The 11,042-nt window shown below is 40.3% G+C and overlaps 1 protein-coding gene across 4 annotated transcripts in view; it reads left to right on the top strand.

Moving 5' to 3' along the window:
• UBE2E3 (ubiquitin conjugating enzyme E2 E3) overlaps window positions 1–11,042 on the top strand; it is a 59,430-nt gene that overhangs the window by 32,991 nt on the left and 15,397 nt on the right. The gene's annotated exons all lie outside the window — the stretch shown is intronic.

The raw sequence follows: 11,042 nt of genomic DNA, 5'->3' as shown, positions 1-11,042 counted from the left end.
AGGACGGTAGCAGAGCTGAGCTTCTGGGCGACTTCCAGGATTATTTCCTGTTACAGTAGTTGAACTGTTTTATGCACTTTGTGAGTTCCCTGCTGTACTGGCACACGTGGGAATTCTTCTGCAGAATTACCCAAGGTAGTTTACACTTCAGATATATTTCTGTCAAACTTTATCACAATGTGTAGAGACAAACTAAGTCTTCAGGAAAGGGGAAAGTAGAATATCCTCCTGTAATGCGTTTGCCATAGGATATTTCTAAGGTTACTTCAGCCAACATAAAATATCTCTTCAAGAACAGAAGGTAATGCTGTGTTTTACACTGATCTCATTTATCATTTTAAGGCTCCTTTTAGTTGACCTCTTGCTGCTGACATTTGTAACGTTTCCCAGATAATAAAACTGAGCTGCTGTCTGACTTGCCGTAACCACAAGGAAAGTGGTCCTCTCCTCTCCACCACATCCCAAGAACCCGCTGCTGACAGCTTCTCAGCAGTAATGTGAATTCCCCTTTTGAGTTTGGACCTGAATGCGTTGCTTTTCATTTGCTTTTGGACAGACTTTTGAACACTGCTCTCCTAAGTGAAAATCAAGATTGCATCCAGCTGCTCCAGATTATTTAAATTTTTCTGAATGTGTGTTTGTTCTGGAACAACCCTGCTGAAATGAACAGAAAAGTGGGAAGTGCCAAGTATATCCTTGGCTGTGTTGAAAAAATCCCTGTATGATAGCATGTTTCAGTTTGTTTTTCAACAGTGGAGTAATTTTATTGAAATTTCAATGATCATAATTAGCCTTCAGAAGTTAACATAGAGTTAGCATACAGAAAAGAAGTTGAATGCCATCTTGGAGTTGTTATCTCAGACTTTGTGTTGCTTGTTGCTGGGATTTCTGTCAGAACAAAGATATCTGTGGCCTCTCTTCCAATAGGTATTTCCAATCTAAAATCAGTGACAGGTCTAGCGTAGGGCACGCTGTCAGTCCTTTTGTTGCAGAACATAAGGGGCAGCCCTCCAAGACGAGGGAACATCGCAGAGCCCTTTTACCAGATGGATTTTTCTTTCTTTTTTAATCCTTTGAAAGCACCTTCATTGGATTATAATTACTTTTCTAGCAGCAAGTTTTCTGACAAAATCAGCTTTGCTTTTTCTAAGAAACAAATTACCCCCTACATCAGTAGAGTTTATTTTTGGCATTTCTGAGGAAAGCATGATTCTAAAAAAATAGTTTGAGGTTTTAGTTCTGTGGATGTAGGTCTTTATGGTTTGCTGTTGGCTTTTGTTTTGTTTTGTTTCTGTAATACACGTGGGATCTGTTGATGGCTGAAGGTGGTGTTTGACTTCAAAAACTCCCCTGAGCTGTGGAGTAGGGCACAGTACAGACACTGTCAAGCTGGTAGAGATTGAATCATTAACCACCACATAGATAACGTTAACTTCTTGTCAGCATTACATATCTTAGGACAGGAGGGAAAATGGATTGATTCTGCATCCAAACAGCAGCTGCCTTGTTTCAGAGCTCAGTTTGTAGAGTCATCACAGACAAAGGCATCTGATGCCTCTCACTGGTGTATACTGATGGGGTGTATATTCCCAGAGCAGTGTAGCTTGGTGAGCTTTGGGAAAAGCAATTTTAATATTCATCCATGCTAGATATGCTCCCCATGTACTTGTGGAGTTTTTCTTCTGGTCTTGCTTCTTACTATTTGCTTCTCTGTGCCACTGAGGTCTGATTGTGCTTCAAGGATTCTGTAATGATTCTGTAACTATGCAGAAATCTTGGAGAATGTTTTAGAGGTTTTAACTCTTTTTAGGTGCATTTGCCGATCCATCTTTGGTAGGTGTATCTGTGCTGAGAACATAGAGAATCGAGCCTCAAGCTGATCAAGAACTTTCTTTGTCCGTCAAGGAGAGCTGGTTTAGGATTAGATGTGCTGTTCCTTGATGCATTTTTTTGTTGTCCTCAATGATACAAATATATTTTGAAGCTGTGCCCTCAGCTTAAGTAAAAATGAAGTGCTTGAGAAAAGTAAATCCAAAGAAAGCAGATGTACTGTATGAATGGGGCCGTTTATTTTCTCTTGTGTACGTTACAAATTTTAAAAAAGAAATGGGCAGCTATATTTATTGAAGGGAAGGTAGGATGATTTCTTTACAGATAAAAGCCATTCTTACTCTCATGGGTCTGCAGAATAAATTATTCCATCATCTGTCTTCTTTATGGATACTTCGTTATTTGAGTATTGACACACATTGTCTCAAGATCTTTGAAGAAACAAGCATCTTATTTAGCCACAAGGTGCAAAATAGTATCAGTGCCATGTAGCTGAAAGAAAGGAGGAGGCAGGAAAAAAAACAGTTTTGTGCTTGACAAGTATATAAAATGTAATGGCCAAGGGACTGCAAGCAAGCAAGCTCTTCGAGCGCTTGGCTGAGAATGTACAGTGAAGAAGTCAGGCTTTTTTAATGCCTTATCATTTTTCAGTTTGTTTATGAAAAAAAAAGGGGGGATTCAGGAGGAAAGTTGCTGCTGTTTTATAACTGTACAAATGCCCAAGTATATACATGCTCATCGCATGTTAACCAGACTGTGCAGTATCTCTAAAATTGTGTGTACATCCACAGCTGTCCTATACTGTATGGTTCCTTTAAACTACTGTTTTTCAAACTAATGGTGCTTTTTTGTCTGTATTTTAATACACATTTAATACATCCTGTAATACGTTACTTCTTGTTTATTTGCACAATTTTTATGTTATAACACTAGCATTAATTTGACATCTTCTGTATAAATATATACATATATATATTCTCCAATACTTTTTCTTTACTATAATCATATAATTCGTAATTCACTGCAGTAGTGGAACTGTGCTCCTAGGAGTTATTTAGTTATTTCATGGGGTGTGTTACCGGTGGACTTGGCTCAGCCTGTGAGCCAAGGTGTTCACTAGAATTTGTGTGTTTTTGACTGGCAGGATGTTGAGTAAGGACAATCTGCTCTATAGGTTATAAATGCAAAATATCTGTCTTATTAAAAGGTGACATCTCTAAAACTGTAAAAAAAAATAAAAAAATAAAAAAATAAATGCGTTTAAGATAGAGTGTATAGTGATGCAGATAAAAGAAACTTTAGGAACGTGTAGGTGAGATTAGAATTAAGGTTGCCATGTTTAACTTCAAATTTAGCTTGTCCTGGTTTATGAATATTTAATCCAACTCCTAATATTCCTTTGTCATTTTTCTTTCTGATCTCCCTTCTTCACTATTGACATATTTCTATATTAAAAGGAAAGATTTCTAAGGCAAAATAAAGGTTGACAGTAGGAACACAAGCACTGTAACAGATCAAAGTATTTCAGGTAACTATAACAGATTTGCATCCGTATAGTTTGAGATTAGCAAGAAAACAGCTAGAGGCAGTGTATCATCCTGTTTGGACTTAGTTTATAGTAAAAACAGGATAGACTATTGCTATATCATTATGCAATAGACATAAACCAATTAAGAAGTCTTGTACTGTACACAAAGAGGATCTTTGTTTTCAAAAAGATTAGAAATCCAGAAAGAAAAAAAGATTGTAGCTTTCACTTGTTTCTGGTTGTTATGTGGTTATCACAACATGCTGAGCAGAGAAGTTTTACTTCTGTGGATCTAATCTGTCAAAATTAATCAAACAGTGAGTAGATAAAGGTGGAAGGGTCGGTATTTGAGATTTGGGATTTATTTTTCTGTTGGATGCTTTCTGCTGTGAAATGGACAATTATATTTAGTTTATTTCTGCTTGGCATGGCCACTGAGCTGATCAGAGAAGCACAGAAATGCCATTCTGTGGAGAATATATAAAACTTAGGAAAGAAAAAAGCTAGGAAGTATCATTGTGGTGCACTCTACTTCATATTGCTAATGGTCATCTTTCTGCCTTCAGTGGCTTAGTGCCTGTTATTAAAGCTGTACTGCTGCTGCTGTCACAACTCGGATGAGCCAGTGGTCCGTGAGGTTGTGCTGGGTGCTGGAGGTCTCTCTGGGGCAAACCTTTAAAGCCAGGTGCTCTGCTCTGTAGTGTTTTGGGACACCTACAGGTATCTCTAGATTTACTGTTTTAGAGCATGTTAAAATTATCTTTTTAGAAAGCCACTCTTATAAAATTGCCTGGAATTTGTTAACATTTAAACAGAAGAAGCACTCTTAAGTGTTTAAGGTAGGTAGGATAGCACAGATAGCTAAGGGCCCTGGAGGAAGACAGTGTAAATATTTTTTATTTTTATCACACAAGAGTTAGGATGGGCTCCGTACAGCTGACAACAGTGACTGTTCCTGTTGAGTGTAAGTAAAGCATATGGAAAAAGTCAGATAGGAGTTACTGGTGTCATCACTTCAGCACTGACTCTCAGCAGCAGAATTGTACCAGATTTTGCAGTACTTTCCTTCCTAAAATATATTTTGAACAGTTTATTGCTTTTAGTCTGATCGGAAAAAAACACTGCTGCTGCCGTAGCATTACATTTTTGGCTCACATATGGCATATCCATGTAGGCTTGCAGTTCATCACATTTCTGTAGTTCAGGATTGTAATTTTACATCTATAAAAGGGAGCAACTCTTCTGTGTTGTTACCCTGAATTCTTTCCAATGAAGGAGACCTCCGGCTTCCTTTCCTCGGAAGGCACCAGGAATGTAGTGTGGCAGAAGGGTCCGGTCTTCTCTCACTGAGCTTTGTTGGAGTGCTGGCAATGGAGGGAGCATGTACGGGCACTGCGCCTGCTGAGCTGCAAGGTGCAATGGGAGCTTCGTGCAGCCTCAGCCCTCCTGGGTGGCTGTCCAGAAGGGAACACAGACACTTCTCTGTTGTTCACAGTAGGAACACACTTGAATTTATTTAACTGTACAGATCATTTTAGAGTTAAGTCCCATTTCCAAAATACTTTTGGTCCCACAGTCCCAGCACAAGTCATATTACAGTCAGGTGCTTCTGTGCTTTTACTTCCAGCCCTGACTTTGAAATCTGTGAAGTTAGTTAAGAAACAGCAGTTCCCTTCAGTGGATTTTGGACATTTGTAATGTGAAGACAGTTGTGTGAGTGCCTATGGTTGGTGCAGTACAGCAAGTAACAAAGTACCTGCAGTACCCACACACACTGGGTCATTTTGGGCGCTGCACTAACTTTCAGAGAATTGGGTTTGCGTGGCAGAGTATAGTCTTGAAGACACCTGAGATTCCTCAGGAAATATTTAGTAAAAGTAGAAATGAGATTTTAAAACAGACTTTGCTTTCTCCTGCGAAGATCAAAATCAAGTAATTAGGTATTCTTCTGAAGGAAAATAAATAAAAAGCCTCCTTAACAGCAACAGGTCACTTCTTGTGATAAGCCGAATGGGAATCTTGGCTTCAGACCATGGCTGGTTTCATGTGTGACATTGATTCATACAGCAACCATACCTGTCTCAAAAGCTGCCTGGCATTATTCCCTGTTGAAGAGCTATGTACTCATGGAGCTTTTTATGTTTGAGTTCTGTGTCATCTGAGTGGTGAGGAAAATGTCAGCAGTACCTCGTCATTTTAGTCACTAACAGTTGGGTTTTTAGATCCGATAACAGGAGGTGATATTCACAGAACAATGCAGTTTGAGAACAGTCTTCAGTTTAGAGGGGAACAGGAAATCCCCCCTCTGCACTCGCAGAGGGCAAGCAGCTTACTGTTCCTTCACAGAATACTTCAGTGTTGGTATTTAGGCTGCACCTCATCCCCACACAAGGAACCCAGGTTTAATGGCACTGTCTGCTCTGGGAAAATTGGGGTTGCTGGCACTGGCCACCGCTGCACGGGACAGGCAGCCTTTAGGCAGGTGGGAGGGCTGGCAGCATGCAAGGCAGGGCTGTCGCTGTTGTGTGCTCCTCAAAGAGCCTGGGAAAGGGGCTGCTCAATGCCAGGAGCTGGGCATTGTGCGCTCAGCAGCTGAGGGAGGCCTGGCAGGGGCGGCAGAGGCAGCAGGGGAGGCAGATGCCAGGCCTGTCACTGGGTAGAGCACAGCTCAGTATTTTAAATGGGTGTGAGTGGGCAGCTTCAACTGCGAAAGCCCTTCCCTGTGGGCTTCCTGTCAAAAAATCAGTTCTGCGGATGTAATTTGGGATCTTCTCTTCTCGTTCTCTTTTTAAGGTGGAAATTCTGAAAGTGTGCCTTGAATCAAGGTTTATTTACTTATAATTGTGAAAGTTCTTGTTCTTCCTTTTTTTTTTTTTTTTTTTTTTCTTCCCCTACAAAAGGATGAAGAAGGAAGGAAAAGTATGTAAATCCATTCTCCTTTCAAATATTTCCTTCCTTTACCCTCTGTCATTCTTCTTGTTTTCTCTTGTTCAGTTGTTTTGGTTATTTGGTGGTGTTTTTTTTTCTGTTTTATGCATGTGTGGTTTAGTGTTAAAAGGGGTGAACTTATGGAAAGGAAGCTCTACAAGTGAAGTCTCAGAAAGTTTGCAGTTTAACTGTGTGAATGTTTAAGCAAAGCCAAGCACTCCTTATTTTTAACAGTTAAGTTGTGCAGTCCTGTTTTGAAAAGCCCTAATTCTGGTCTTTTCATGTTCTTGTGATTTAGGGCAGCAGAACCTTCTTTCTATGTAAATGGTGAACCTTTAAAAATGAATTTAATTTGGGTTGTTTTTTTTTTTTTTTTTTTTTTTTTTCCATTATATATTAATCAACTTTTTTTGCTAAATGCAATCTTACCCAGTTCTTGTGCTTCCGTGAATATAATTTGCTGAGAAAAATATTTTAGGTACTTAAGTTAGTATTTTGAGGGGAAAGATGCTGCTTGTAGTAGATGCTTTTAAACTAGCAAGAATACACAGTGTAGTAGGCTTATTATCCAAAATGCATGCATCTGAACAAATATAATATTGAGTGCTGAAAAGGGTATTTATTTTCACGTAAATAAATTTGCAACATCTACAGGATAGAATTTGTGCAAAATAAAAGCAAAATGCTTCTTCCAGTTGTAGTCATGACAGACTCTTTCCAGAACATGTGGAATCCAGCAGTCTGTGTTTCACCCTAGGTGAAAGTTGTTGCTTTGTTTCTTTAGGCCAAAGAGGTTTAAATGAGGCAGCTTTGATGTTAAAGGGGACGTTCCTGCTATACAGCTAGCAAAAAGCCATGTGTCACCAATCCTTTTAGCCCAGGGCATAGGACAGGTTCCAGGGAGACAGCAGGGGTACAGCACAGCATCAGTCTTAGACGCAGCAGCGCTGGGTGTAAGCTGGAGCAGTTCTCTGGCCTCTGAAGGCTGTGCCTGGGGGCTGTTTGGGCCCCAACTGCCCTAGGTAGTGCGGAGCCATCCTTCCTTCCCATGCACGGTCAGACACCCCCTGTGTTAGCAGCCTGCTCCTGTGGTGTTTCAAAGCCCTCCCAACTCTGTCAACCAAAGGATTCCTGTGCGTGGGGGTCTCTGTTCCTGCTTCACACTACATCCATGTGGTTACTTGGTACAGATCCCACTGAAATGGACGAGGGAGAGCTGACAGTCTCCTTTGTCAGCACTGCTGCAGGAGCAGGAATGCTCAACTGACCAACTCTTCACTCTTAATCTTTTTCACTATTCCACCTCAAGAAGAGGCGATTGGAAATCATTTCTATTCATGTAAATTGTAGATTCAAATGCTTGATGCTCTGCAGAATATCTTTGCCTTGCTGCTGGCAGTTATTTGGAGTAAAACTTTGTGGACAGAATTTCTATCTAGCAAAATCAGAAGAAATGTCTGATTTGGTCTACTTCTTTTTTTCAGCCCCTTGTAAGATTTTCATTTAAGTTGTCTTCAATAAGTTTAGTATTTTAGTGGCCATATGTTTGGCAAGCTATGTAAATAATTTACAACCATTGTTTGTATTCATTTTTGTAGTTCTGAAGTTATTTTAAAGAAACAGCCCAAAGCTCTGATTCCAGAATTAATACATTTTCACATACATACTTCTGTTCGGATCTCCAGAAAAGTGCATTTAATTCATTAGTTTCACGCTGAACTGTTAACATTTTAGGTTGTTTTATTAAGAGAGAACAAAGAACTCCTGGCTTGTTGAAAATTTGTTACACAAAAATAAGGATGAAAAGGTTCCAGAAGAGCTGTTGTTAAGCATTGGGGACTGGATGAAGTTGTGCAGATTGGAAAGATTTACAAGACATCTGGTAATTAGCTTCCAGCTCCTATGGAGTTTTGCCCTGTGAAAGCTACTGCCGCTGCTTGAACTGGAGGGGGAGCAGGAAGGAGGTGAAATGTGACCCTGAGAAGCTAGGTCTCTGTGTTCACAAATTATCAGTGGGCTACTGAAGCCTCTGGGTACAGTTTACAAAACCTGCCTCCTACAAAAAAATAAAATTAAAAATGCCTGGTATCTTTCCATTTGGGGGATTGTCTCCTGCTGCTATTTGCTTAGTGTGAAGGGGAAGGGGAACAGGCCATGGAGGTGCTGTTTATGACTTTCCCTATTTGAGCCTACCCGTGCCCCATGGGGACCACGTGGCAGCTGGGGGCTGCAGGAGCGTCCCCCTGCCCAGCCCAAGTGCCGTGGTGCTCAGGGCTGGATTTGGGGCTGTGTGCCCTGTTGGGGTCCCTGTCAGGAGAGGAACAGCAGAGCTTGGGGACACAGGGAACTCAGGACCAGGCCGCAGGACTCAAGCTTTTCATTTTTATCATTATTATTGCTATTGTTACTCCTGCTGTTACTTTCCAGCACTGTTTTTAAAAATTCCTTAAGGAACATTCAAACAAGAAAGAAAACTTTCTTTTTGGATTCATTTTATAAAGTGCCTCTTGGGAGCACCTTTCCACACTGAGTCTATAGAATAAGGTGTGTTTGTGTGGTTTCTGAAACTCAGGTGTGTTTAATCCTGAAGCACTGCTGTGACCTGGTGCTTTGGTTACTTGCCGGAAACTCAGGAGACTTTTGCTTCTGTGCCCACTTCTGTCCCTCACCTACACAATCACTTTCAGGAAGTCATTGCCCTGTCATGTTTATTATTCTGCCTGTAAAACAGAATATTGATCTTGACTTTAGAGACTTACAATAAAACCAACTAATATCAGAATTATGTGGGTTTTGTTTTTATTTTTGGGGGGAGAGTGGGGAGAATATTTAATCATCTAAATATCAGGAATCAATCCCAGCAGGCTAACTACTAGTAAAAAAAATAAATAAAAATTGCATTTTCAGCTTTTAATATGTTAAGTACAATCTGCAGGCAGTCTGTCTGAAGTTAATTCTCCTAGTATTGATGTGCTTTAAACTTGAAAATAAAACATTTGCATAAAAATTAAAAAGAGCCTTATTGAGATGAATTGTCAGAAAGAATGTTATTTTTCTTAGACTGCAAATGTAAGCAAATGCGTGGTAATGATGTTCACCAAATTATGTGAGTGACTGGAAATGTTAAGGAAGTAGGGCTATATATCAACAGATAATTTTAGGACATGCTGGAAGAGATTAAATATAAGTTGTATATAACCTGATGAATTTTTCAATGATAGCAGTCAAATGTGTTCTTTCTACCGGTAAATCATGCTTGCAGTCACAAATGAACAAACATACACAGCCTGAGCCGTTGTTCTTGAGATTGCAGCCACTGTGCAGCTCATGCTGTAGCTGGATCTAATTCCTGGATGCAGTGCAACTGGTGCTGTAACTGTATCTGCTGAAAAGAAAGGTTTAGCGCGTCCACAAAGAGGTCGGTGCCATCCATGTGCTTTTGCTTTGCCCAAGTCTTCAGTTGCTGTATCCTAGCACAGGTGGTAAACTGCTGTGGTTTTAACAGCTGCCGTGGTCGACCTGAATCTGGGCAGTGGGGGAAAGTTATGTTTCTCTTTGATTGTAGTTACAGAGAGATGTCTAGAAAGGTGAAGTTGCAGCGCATCTTAGTCCATGTGAACCAGTAGTTCAAGCTCTATGGCAAAGCTCTGAGCAGGTCTCTTATTTCCCAGCTCATCCTTAGTGGCTGTCAGCTTCTTGGAGGAGGCCTATAAACATTCATTGGGAAGATCTACTCATTAAATTAACATTGTTAGAGAGAATTACAGTTGGGATGAAGCTGTTTTCTCAATAAACAGATTTTACTGAGACTTGTCTCACTTAGATGTTTATTGACTTTTTTCTGGAATGATTCTTATTTTCATATTTTTCTCTGATGCAGTACCCTTTTTGTACAGTAAAATAAGCTTTCATATCAGAAATTGATTTCTGTGTATGTATGGTGCTTTCTCAGGCTCGTTGAATTGCTGTGCTTTTGGAGTTAAAACTGTTATTCACATGGTGTTTTTTTTCAATGCTTTCAATGCACACTGCATTTATATCTTACTCCATACAAGATCTTGGTTCAGTTTTCCTCTATTTCTGCTATATACAAAACAGGTTCCTTTCTTCAACTGCTTTTAGGTTGAATCTCCAAATTGATGTACTCGTCTAAGAAATTGTACAATGGTGCTGGGTTTGCATTTTAGCACCCAGATCATTCCTGTCTCATGGCTCCAGGATGGTTACAGCTCCCGGGGTTTGGCCACTCTGTATACTATATGCTGAACAGACAAGGAGCAGAGTGGGCAAGAGATTGAGGGAGGATCCTGTGCCTCTGCTTGTATAGACAGGGGACTCAGGATCTGGAAGTGCACTCTCACAGCAAGAATCCCACTGTCTTTTAAGCCCACTTTTATGCCCGCTGCTGCCACACTGCCCTAACAGATCAGATACGTAGAAAATGTTGACGGAGATGACCTTGTGCACAGCACTGTATGCAAAGCTTGTCATCATTTTGCTTTAAGCAGAGTTTAGAGCCCACAGTTACAGCTCTGAAAAAGTTGTGGAAAAGCATAAACCATACATAATCAACCATCAGTGTTGCCAATTTTTGTTAAATGGGATTAAAGACAGGCCCGAATGTTACACTGTTGGCTTGAGCAGGGTTCTTGGGTTTTGGTAACCAGATTCACACCCCTTCAAAACAGTGAAGTTTTCCAGTGCAGATAAAGCAGCTAGTGACAAAAGCCATTTTGCAATCACAGCCATGTCCCGG

This window comes from Aythya ferina (assembly GCF_964211825.1).
Source record: "Aythya ferina genome assembly, chromosome: 6".
Classification (NCBI taxonomy): domain Eukaryota; kingdom Metazoa; phylum Chordata; class Aves; order Anseriformes; family Anatidae; genus Aythya; species Aythya ferina.
This window is presented reverse-complemented; position numbering and strand designations above follow the sequence as displayed.